Source organism: Gopherus evgoodei, chromosome 4, assembly GCF_007399415.2.
Source record: "Gopherus evgoodei ecotype Sinaloan lineage chromosome 4, rGopEvg1_v1.p, whole genome shotgun sequence".
NCBI lineage: Eukaryota > Metazoa > Chordata > Testudines > Testudinidae > Gopherus > Gopherus evgoodei.
In genome coordinates, this window is record NC_044325.1 from 123152543 (window position 1) to 123161891 (window position 9349).

General features: G+C 41.8%; 1 long non-coding RNA gene across 1 annotated transcript; it reads right to left on the minus strand.

Moving 5' to 3' along the window:
• Positions 1–5587: 5587 nt before the first annotated feature.
• Positions 5588–6515, minus strand: LOC115650619. Its single transcript, XR_004000139.1, has 3 exons — positions 6386–6515; positions 5997–6041; positions 5588–5693 (listed from the first exon to the last, which is right to left on the minus strand). It is a non-coding gene; the product is annotated as an uncharacterized LOC115650619 (long non-coding RNA).
• Between the last annotated feature and the right edge of the window lie 2834 nt (positions 6516–9349).

Sequence of the window (9349 nt, forward strand, 5' to 3'; positions counted from 1 at the left end):
TCTGCTTGGCTGCCCCACCTAGCTCTAGAAGGGAATGAAAAGCAGATAGGAACTCTACCTCTCTTGGTTGTTCCCCTACCTCTTCTAGCATAAGTAAAAATGAGTAGATGTGTCCTGCTACTTTGGGAGTGCCATCACTGTAATTTCAAAGTAAACTGTATACTTATCAGAGGTTCCTGCCCCTGCATCAGGTCCTCCCATGCTTGACTGGTGGGACTAAAGTGGAATCAAAAACAGATCTTGGGTTGCTTTGGAGCTAGGTCCCTAAGTCGCCTGTCCCCCATACTCCTCCTCCTAGCTGTTCATGGCAGGCTCCTCAGAAGTATCCACGGTGGTATTGGAAAGGTGGTGGTGTCTCTGCCAAGGATGGCGTGTAGCTCTATGTAAAAGTGGCAGGTTTGCAGCTCAGCACCGGAACTATTGTTGGCCTTCCTGGCCTTCTGGTATGCCTGCCACAACTGCTTGGCTTTCAAGCAGCACTGCTGCTAGTCCCTGTTGTAGCCTTTCTTCTGCATCCCCCAAGCAGTTGCTCATAGATGTCTGTTTCTTCAGCTGCATCAAAGCTATGCCTGGACAGCCTCTTCTCCCCACAGGAACAGGAGATCCAATATCTACTGTCTATTCCAGGCAGGAGCCTGTAGCTGGCACAGTCAGCTGGGCATTACACTCAACAATGGAAAGCTGCTTAGGTGTTCGCCAAGCTGGGCAACCAGGAAAAGAAATTTTAAAAATTCATGGGGCTCTAAATGTGCAGTGGCTCCCTGAGCACTGGAGTTCACAATGGTGACCAGAGCAGTCATTGTGGGACATTGTTGGACAGCTGCTGGAGGTAGGATTGCCAATTTTGGTTGGACATATTCCTGGAGGTTTCATCACATGACATAATCCTTTATTAAAGTTTAATCTTTAATTCCTGGAGAGTTCAGGACAAATCCTAGAGGGTTAGCAACCCAAGCTGGAGGCCATTAATGATCAAAGTGAGTAACAGTGTCTACACCCTCACTGCGTCAACCTAACTACATCAATCATAACTCTATAGTGCTTGGGAAGATAGTGTTATTAAGTCAGAGTAGCAAGACACTTACAACGGCAGGAGCCAAATTTAAGTGAAGGCATATCTACAGTTATGTCAGCATAAGTTGCCCTGTGTCAACCTGACTGTGTAGTGTAGAGCAGGATGAACTCTGCAGAATTCTCTGCCTCCAAGCAGCACTGGGAAGATTCCCAGTGTCCTTTTGTAGCAGAGCTTTCACAGGATTTTAAAAATATTTTTAATTACATTTCTCTGTTTCATGATTGGCTTGTAGGCTCTCCCTTCTCAAAACCACTAAACAAAAAATAAAAAAAACTTATTTTTTTTTATTGGGAAGGTTTGAAGGACAGCCCTAACTTCCCCTCCCCAGTCAGGAATACAAGATAGACAGCAGGATGCAGAAACCCAGCTCCCAGCCGTCATGTGAATGGAAGAGTCAACTAGCTTTCAGGGAAACCTGGCTGTTACCAGCACATGGGCGAAGTCCACATCAAGAAAGTTGCACAGCCTGTAGGGAAACATGGCTTTTGCCTGCATGAGAGTGAGGTCCATGCCTAGAATTGAACAGCCTGCAGGAACACCCAGGGCTGCCCAGAGGATTCAGGGGGCCTGGGGTCTTCGGCGGCGAGGGACCCCCGCTTTGGTGGTAATTCAGCGATGGTGGTCCTTCCGCTCCAGGACCCACTGCTGAAGTGCCCCAAAGACCCGTGGCAGGGGCCCCCCACCACCAAAGTGCAGCCGAAGACCTGGCACTTCGGCTGCGGGTCCTGCTTCGGCGGTAATTCGGCGGTGAGGGTCCTTCCGCAAAGACCCAGAATGGAAGAAGCTTTGGGGGCCCGGGTCCCGTGAGAGTTTTCCAGGGCCCCCAGAGCGAGTGAAGGACCCCGCTCCAGGGTCCCCAAAAAACTCTGATGGGAGCCCCTGCAGGGCCCAGGGACTGGGCAAATTGCCCCCCCCCCCGGGCGGCCCTGGGAACACCTGGCTCTTGCCAGCATGAGGGCGAGGTACACACTGAGACAGCTCAGGAGGCCAAATGGAAACTTCTTTCACTGTGACCAGGCCAGAATCAGTGTTATTACTCCTGCAGGAATTCTGTGCCAAAAAAAAAAATATTCTGTGCACAATATTTTAAAATTCTGCATATTTTATTTGCCAATAAATAAATATGGAGGCTCCAGCATGGTAGTGGGGAGCACAGCCACTGGCTGAACAGAGGTCTGAAATCACCCTGCAGCCCCCCACCCCCTGGAACACAGACTCAGCAGTGAGGCTGCACCCAACCCTGACACAGCATAAGGGCTGGGTGTGTCCCAGAAAGAACCCTGGGGCTCTGCCACTCCATGCCAGATGTACCAAGATAGCAAGCAAGAGGATCAGCATCTCACATGCATGCCCAGCCCGGGCCCCTAATCCAGGTGTGGAGCAGGCAGACTCAGCCCTGTAGGAGCCAAGTATAGAGAGGTTTAGTGTGCAGTGAGAGGATTCTGTGTGGGGCAATCTGGGTGTAGGTGGCTCGTGGGGGATCTGGATGCACAGGTGCAGGGGAGGATCTGGATGCACAGGACCTTGTTTGTGGAATCCAGGTGCAGGGGGAATGGGATTCTGCAGGGAATTCCAGGTGAAGTTGGTTGGGGCTCAGCAGTGGGTCCGGGTGCTGAGGGAGTGGGGCATGGTAGGGTGGAGGTCCAGGCTTCGGGTGGTCTTATCGGGGTTCTGCAGCTGTAGGGGGGTGGGGATCAGTGGGGGGATCTGGGTGCAGGAGGTCTCCGGATGCACAAGGTTGGGCAGATGGGGGAACAGCTTCCTGCACACTGGGGGAGGTTTCTTAGGATGGGCTGGCCCTGGCCCAGACTGCTTCTTGCAGGGGAAGAGGATGTCCCACCCTTCTCAACTCAGCTCAGGGTAGGAGCCACTAGCCAGGGTATCCCCAGTCTCTCCCTCAGCCCCCTCCTGTGCTGACTTACCTCTCCACCTGCTGCTCCAGGCACCCAAAATGACATGCCTGTGTTGCTGTGGAGGGGACGTGACTACTCTTGTGGCTTCCCTTTGCTTCCCCATCATTTTTCTGTGGGGAAGCAAAGAAATCTGCAGGGCACATGAATTCGGTGCACATGCACTGGTGCAGAATTCTCCCAGCTCCTACAATTTCTTTGATACACAAGTCATTTGTCTCCAGTGACTCTGGCTCACTGCTCATTCTGTGTGGTTGGTCCTTACTCAGCCTGGACACAACATCAGGGAGCATGGATCTACCTCCCCTCCCTTTTCAGGCGGTCATGGAGTAGATGCTGTTTTCCTCACTGAGACATATAGGATATGTATCTGTAGACTGTCCTATAAATCTTCCTAGCAACATGTTTTCCCTCTTACAGGGACACAGCTTGTGAGCAAAGTCTTAATCTCTTATGAAAGTGTCTCCCCTCTACATCCTCTAAAGAGCAGAAATCTTTAAAACTGGGAGTTTCAGCGATATTCCTCAGACTTGCAGCTAAGCTTCCCAGAATTAAGCAAGTAAGCATAAATGCAGTTCTAACTTCATGGATTCTTATGTTTTTAAAAAACGAAACAACCACCCACCCCAGCAAAACCACAAATAAAAACAACTTTGCAAAGTTTAAAGAGCTCTGAAACTTTTTCTGACCTGGTTTATCAGGTTGTGATAATGGTAAAATGGGAATTTCTATTAAGACATATTTGTACCTAGGGACAAAAAGCTCTTCATTAATCTGCCTAAAATTAAGTCTGCTGCTGCAATCTCCTTAGTAAAGGTATAATCAAATTAGCTGAGGGTGTATTCCTGGCAAACCCACAGCCAGGAGATCACCACTCAGACTAAACATAGATTCACAGCTTCAGTCCTGAAAGTATTAGCTGCAATCGCTTATTGTGTATATCTGTGTCCAACTGGGAGGCTATTGTGAGCATGTACAAACACATACGTTACAAAATCTACTTTAAATTAGATTTCCTTAGAAGCTTTTTCAGGACTGACGCATCACCTGACTGATTTGATGTACATACAAAACTCCCAAACACATGTCCCAAGGGCAGTTTTGATTCAACTTGAAGAAATTGGAATTGCAACAATAACCTGAATTCTGATGTTTTCTAACTTCTGAAAGCTTGACTTTGCAACCTTATCTTTCTTTTCATGGATTTTTTTTAATGAAACTGGAAAAAAAAGAATAATTCCATTCTGTGGAACCATGTTGACCCCCACTTGGGTCATTGTCAGGGCTGAGACATGTAGATCCACAGCACAGTTCTCTACCAGAGCTAATAGAGTAACTGGTAGTACTAAGCTATTATCTTCCACGTGTATCATGTGCTACAGGAGGGATGAGATGCACTTTGTCAGTGGGTTTCACAGCTATTTGCTGATAGCAGAAGAGCTCTTGAGTAGAGCTGGTTGGAAAAATTATGACAAAACATTTTTTTTTATCAGAATTTTACTGATTTGTCTAAATGTTTTGTGGAGACAGTTTGATTTTCCCAACGTTCTGAAGGAACCCAGGCAGGCTTCTGACAGAACTCAGCCTTTCAGGCAGGTTTCCATTGTCTGGAGGGAAACACTCCCCTCTGTTTGGGATTCACAGTGAGGAACCCACTCCTGGAGTTAGGCACCTAACTCTCACTCACAAAAAAATGAGACGGTGTTACCCCTCTTTTCCTTGTAACATTTAGACCACTGGTTAGAGCACTCACCTGAGAGGAGGGAAACTCAGATTCAAATCCCTGTTTACCTGATGTAGAACAGGCGTAGTAATAAGCTCGATAGTATTCATCACCATGCAATTTTGACAGGTTTCCACGCCCCTTTTAGGGCTTATGTCCCACCTTCCCACCCCCCGTTTCCGTTGGCGTGAGAGTATGGCACCGTCGGCCATTTTGAAAAAAAGTGTGCGTGTATGTGCTTGACTAGGGGAAGTGTTGTGTATGTCTGTGCTTGGTGACATGAATAAAAAGTGTATTAAATATCAGGGTGGATTAAGAAAAAAGTTAAATAATATTGAAAGCTAGGTTTATAAAGGGAATTTTCTAAGGCAAAACCTGTTTGGTAAGCACAGGATAAAAAGGCATTGAAACTAGTCAATATCAATGTAGGTTAAGAAAAAAACATTAAAAACTAAATTTAAAAGGATAATTAACTGAAACAAAACCTGTTTAGTAAGCACATACCCAAAAACTATAAAGAAATACTAAAAAAGCATTTAAAAACTAGGTTTAAAAAAATTGACAAAGCCAAAGCCTGTTTGGGAGGCCCAGGGTAAAAAAGTAAATAAAAAGGCATTAAAACTATTGACTACCCATGCAGGTTAAAAAAAAGCTTTTTAATATTATTAAATAATATTAAAAACAATATAGCTAGGTTTAAAAGGGGAATTGACTGAAGCAAAACCTGTTTAGTAAGCACATGGCCAAAAACTATAAAGGGGTACTAAAAAAGGCATTTAAAAAACATTAAAAGCTAGGTTTAAAAGAAAATGTACTAAGGCAGTGTAATAAAAGTAAATAAAAAAGCATTAAAACGATTTAATATCAGCGTAGATTAAGAAAAAAATAAAAAGCTCAGGGTAAAATTTAAAAAAAAAAAAAGAGAAAGAAAATTTTTACCTTTGCAGTCTTTTTGTAAAACGAGGCAACTTTTTTGGTTTAGACCCTAGTAAATAAAACATATTAAAACTGTTTAATACCAGCGTAGGTTAAGAAATACAATTAAAACTATTTAATACCGGTGTAGGTTAAAAACTAGGTTTAAAAGAAAATGTACTAAGGCAGTGTAATAAAAGTGAATAAAAAAGCATTAAAACTAGTTAATACCAATGTAGGTTAAAAAAAAACAAGGTTAAAAGGAAAATTGACAAAGGCAAAGCCTGTCTGGTAAGCACAGCATAAAAACTCTATAAAAAAGTGGCTAAGAAAAATACAATAAAGCTTAGGGTAAAATCAAAAAAATGTTTACCTTTGCAGTCTTTTTGTAAAACGAGGTAGCTTTTTTGGTTTAACCCTAGTAAATAAAACACATTAAAACTAGTTAATACCAATGTAGGTTAAGAAAAAACGAGGTTTAAAAGGAAAATTGACAAAGGCAAAGCCTGTTTGGTAAGCACGGGGTAAAAAAGCATTAAAACTATTCAATATCAGTGTAGATTAAGAAAAAAGAGCAAAGATAGAGAGCACATGGCGGAATCAGAATGAAAAAGAGAGAAGCAGGCAGAGTCTGTTTAGTAAGCACAGGGTAAAAAAGCATTCAGGTTACAAGACAAGAAAAGCGAAGAGAGAGTCCACTTTGCAAAGAGCAAAGATAGAGAGCACAGGGTAGGATTAAAGAGAAAGAGAGAGAATTGTTACCTTTGCCCATCTTTCTGTAGAATGAGGCAGCTTTCCTGGTTCAAACCTTCTCAGGCTTGTTATCTCCGCCTTTGGATCGGACCAGTCAGAGGTGGTTTTACAACAGCATCATAGAATTTATTTTCCTGAACCAATCCTAGTGTCCCAAGATTTTAAGCAAGAGCCTTTTAAAAACCAGCTATTGTCTACCAATGAGCACGTGTTTTTGTGTATAAAAACACGTGGTTTTGCGAGCGGGTTTTTTAACACAGAGAAACTAAACACAAAGGCATGTCCCTGTACAAAACACCTACAGAAGCCAAGAAGCCGGAATTGCCCCTGGGTGCACCAGTCCGTGTTCAGAAGAGAAGGCTCCTTTACAGTTATTTTGCCAATGAGAAAGGGTTGTTGCCGAGCCCTGCATTTTATTCTGAAATAGAACTGAAAAAAGAGGAGCCACAGCCGTTTGTAAAAGAGAAAAAAGATCAAGTGCGAAAAAAATTGTTGTCAGATTTGGAAAAAACAGAATTAAAGGCAGAGGTAAACCTTTTTTTAATAACAAATTACAAAATGTTTTATAAAAATAAAGGGTTAAATATTTTTGTTTTTATAGGGGGGAATGGAAGAAGAGCCTATATATGAGGACATGGCAACCGAGGAACCGCCGCAGGATAGCAGTGTTGAAAACCAGCCGATAGACCCCGAGTTATGGAAAGATGGTGATATTGTTACGGTAAAAGCTTTACTCATTGTAAAAAAATAAAATAAAAAAATTATTGTATTTACACTTTAAAAAAATGACTTTTGATTTTTTAACAGATAACCAAGCAGGGGCCATACAAGATTACTGCTTTGGTGTGCGACAAAAGGCCAACAGTTGCAGAGACAGAAACACCTGTGGAGGTAAAGACAGCTTAACTTATTTGAAATATATATATATATATATATTTGTGTATGACACTAATTAAGCGTTATTATACCGTTGGTTTAATAATAGGCTGCTGAAACTATAATTGCCGGAGGTGATTCAGAAACAAAGGATACAAACGGGGTGTCAATGGTAAAACCCAAAGAAGACGGCGAGATAAAAGTTACTTAAATAATTTTTAAAAAATATAATTATAAACATATATAAGAGCAGTAAAATAAAACTATATGTTTTGTGTTTAATAACAGGAAGGTGCTACGGGGTCCGACGGCGTGTCAGCTGTGGATGATGATAATTCAGAATCAGACGAGGGTACGACTGAGGTAGCACAAATAAACTGTAGGCTTTTTTATTTTAAAATTTTTGCAACAAAAAATTTAAAATATGTTTTTACAATGTTTTTAACAGACATCTTCAGAGGATGAAGAGAGGCGACCTTTAAGCAGAACAACCGTAATATGTACCTGTTGTTTTTGTGTGAAGCAAGATGTTAAAAAAAAGTCTGTAAAAAGTAAGGAGAGTGACCAGAAAAGCTGTGAAGAAGAAGAAGATGCCGTTATGGTTGATATTATTAGAGCTGTTGTAGTAAAAGCCTTTTACCACTGTTTGAAAAAACAACTTTTGGAAAACTGTGCAGGCTGCGCTGTAAATAAGTCCAAACCTTTTAGTCACCCTTGTATTTTTTTGGGATCGCTCAGAAGTATTTTACCAGCTTAGACGTATTTCTTCTAAACTGAACGTGGCCCAACTTGTAAATATAATTATAGCTGAAGGCTACAAACTGAAAAAGCTTAACATAACCACTGAAACTATAACCAAAGTTGTTAAAATGATTAGGGAGGTTGCAAAAACATCTGACCCGGTGGCCTTGCTGGTAGACCTGTCAAAAGAGGTGGCCCCCGATATTGGCCGATTGGTGTGTAGCAGGGTTCGTCAAATGGATTATAAAACTTTTTACATGCAAGCTTGTGACCCTAGAGGCTTAAAAAATATATATTAATTAAGATGCATTGTAAAAATTTGTATTACAGTTTTTATATTATTTTGCTTATATGTTAAAAATGTATGTGATTGTACCGTATATTACTTGGCCGATTGGTGTGTAGCAGGGTTTGTAAACTGGATTATAAAAGTTTTTACATACAAGCTTGTGACCCTAGAGGCTTAAAAATATATATTAATTTCCTTATGCATTAAAAATGTATGTAATTGTACCGTATATTACTTTGCTGCTGCTTTAAAAGTCAAATGTGTATAGACGTTGTTGTGTTAAATAAAAACAAAAGCAGAAACAAACTTTTGTGTATACGTGTGTTTTAAAGCAAGACGGGGTAAGCATGGCAAAGTTGCTAAAGAAAATTTATTACTCACCCGAAAAAGTTGGTAGTTTTGGTGGCATAACACCCTTCTTTCAGGCCGCTAAAAGACACCGTAAAACCTTAAGCAGAAAGCAGGTTTCCGCCAGGCTTGCGGATCAAGATGCTTACGCTTTACATAAACCAGCAAGGCTTAAATTTAAAAGAAATAAAACAGTGGTGTCTAATGTGGATACGCAATGGCAGGCAGATTTGGTTGATATGGCTGCCTATTCTAAAGACAATGACGACCGTAAATATATTTTAACAGTGATAGATATTTTGTCTGAATACGCCTGGGAGGTAACCCTAAAAAATAAAACAGGGAAAGAGGTGGCAGAGGCATTTAAAGCTATTTTTACAAAGGGGAGCGTGCCTCAAAAATTACAAACAGACCGAGGAAAAGAGTTTTTAAACAAAGCTTTAAAGAATTTGTTTAAGCAATATGGGGTACACCATTTTGTTACCAATAACGAAGTTAAAGCGGGAATCGTGGAGAGGTTTAACAGAACTTTAAAATCAAAGATGTGGAGGTATTTTACCACCCGTAACACCTTTCGCTACATTGATGTGCTGCAGGCCTTCATAGAGGGTTACAACAGAAGTTATCACAGAACTATCAGAGGGCGCCCAATTGACGTGACACAAGCTAATGCGCTAAGCGTGTGGAAAACCGTTTACGGGGGGTAGTTTTAAAATAAA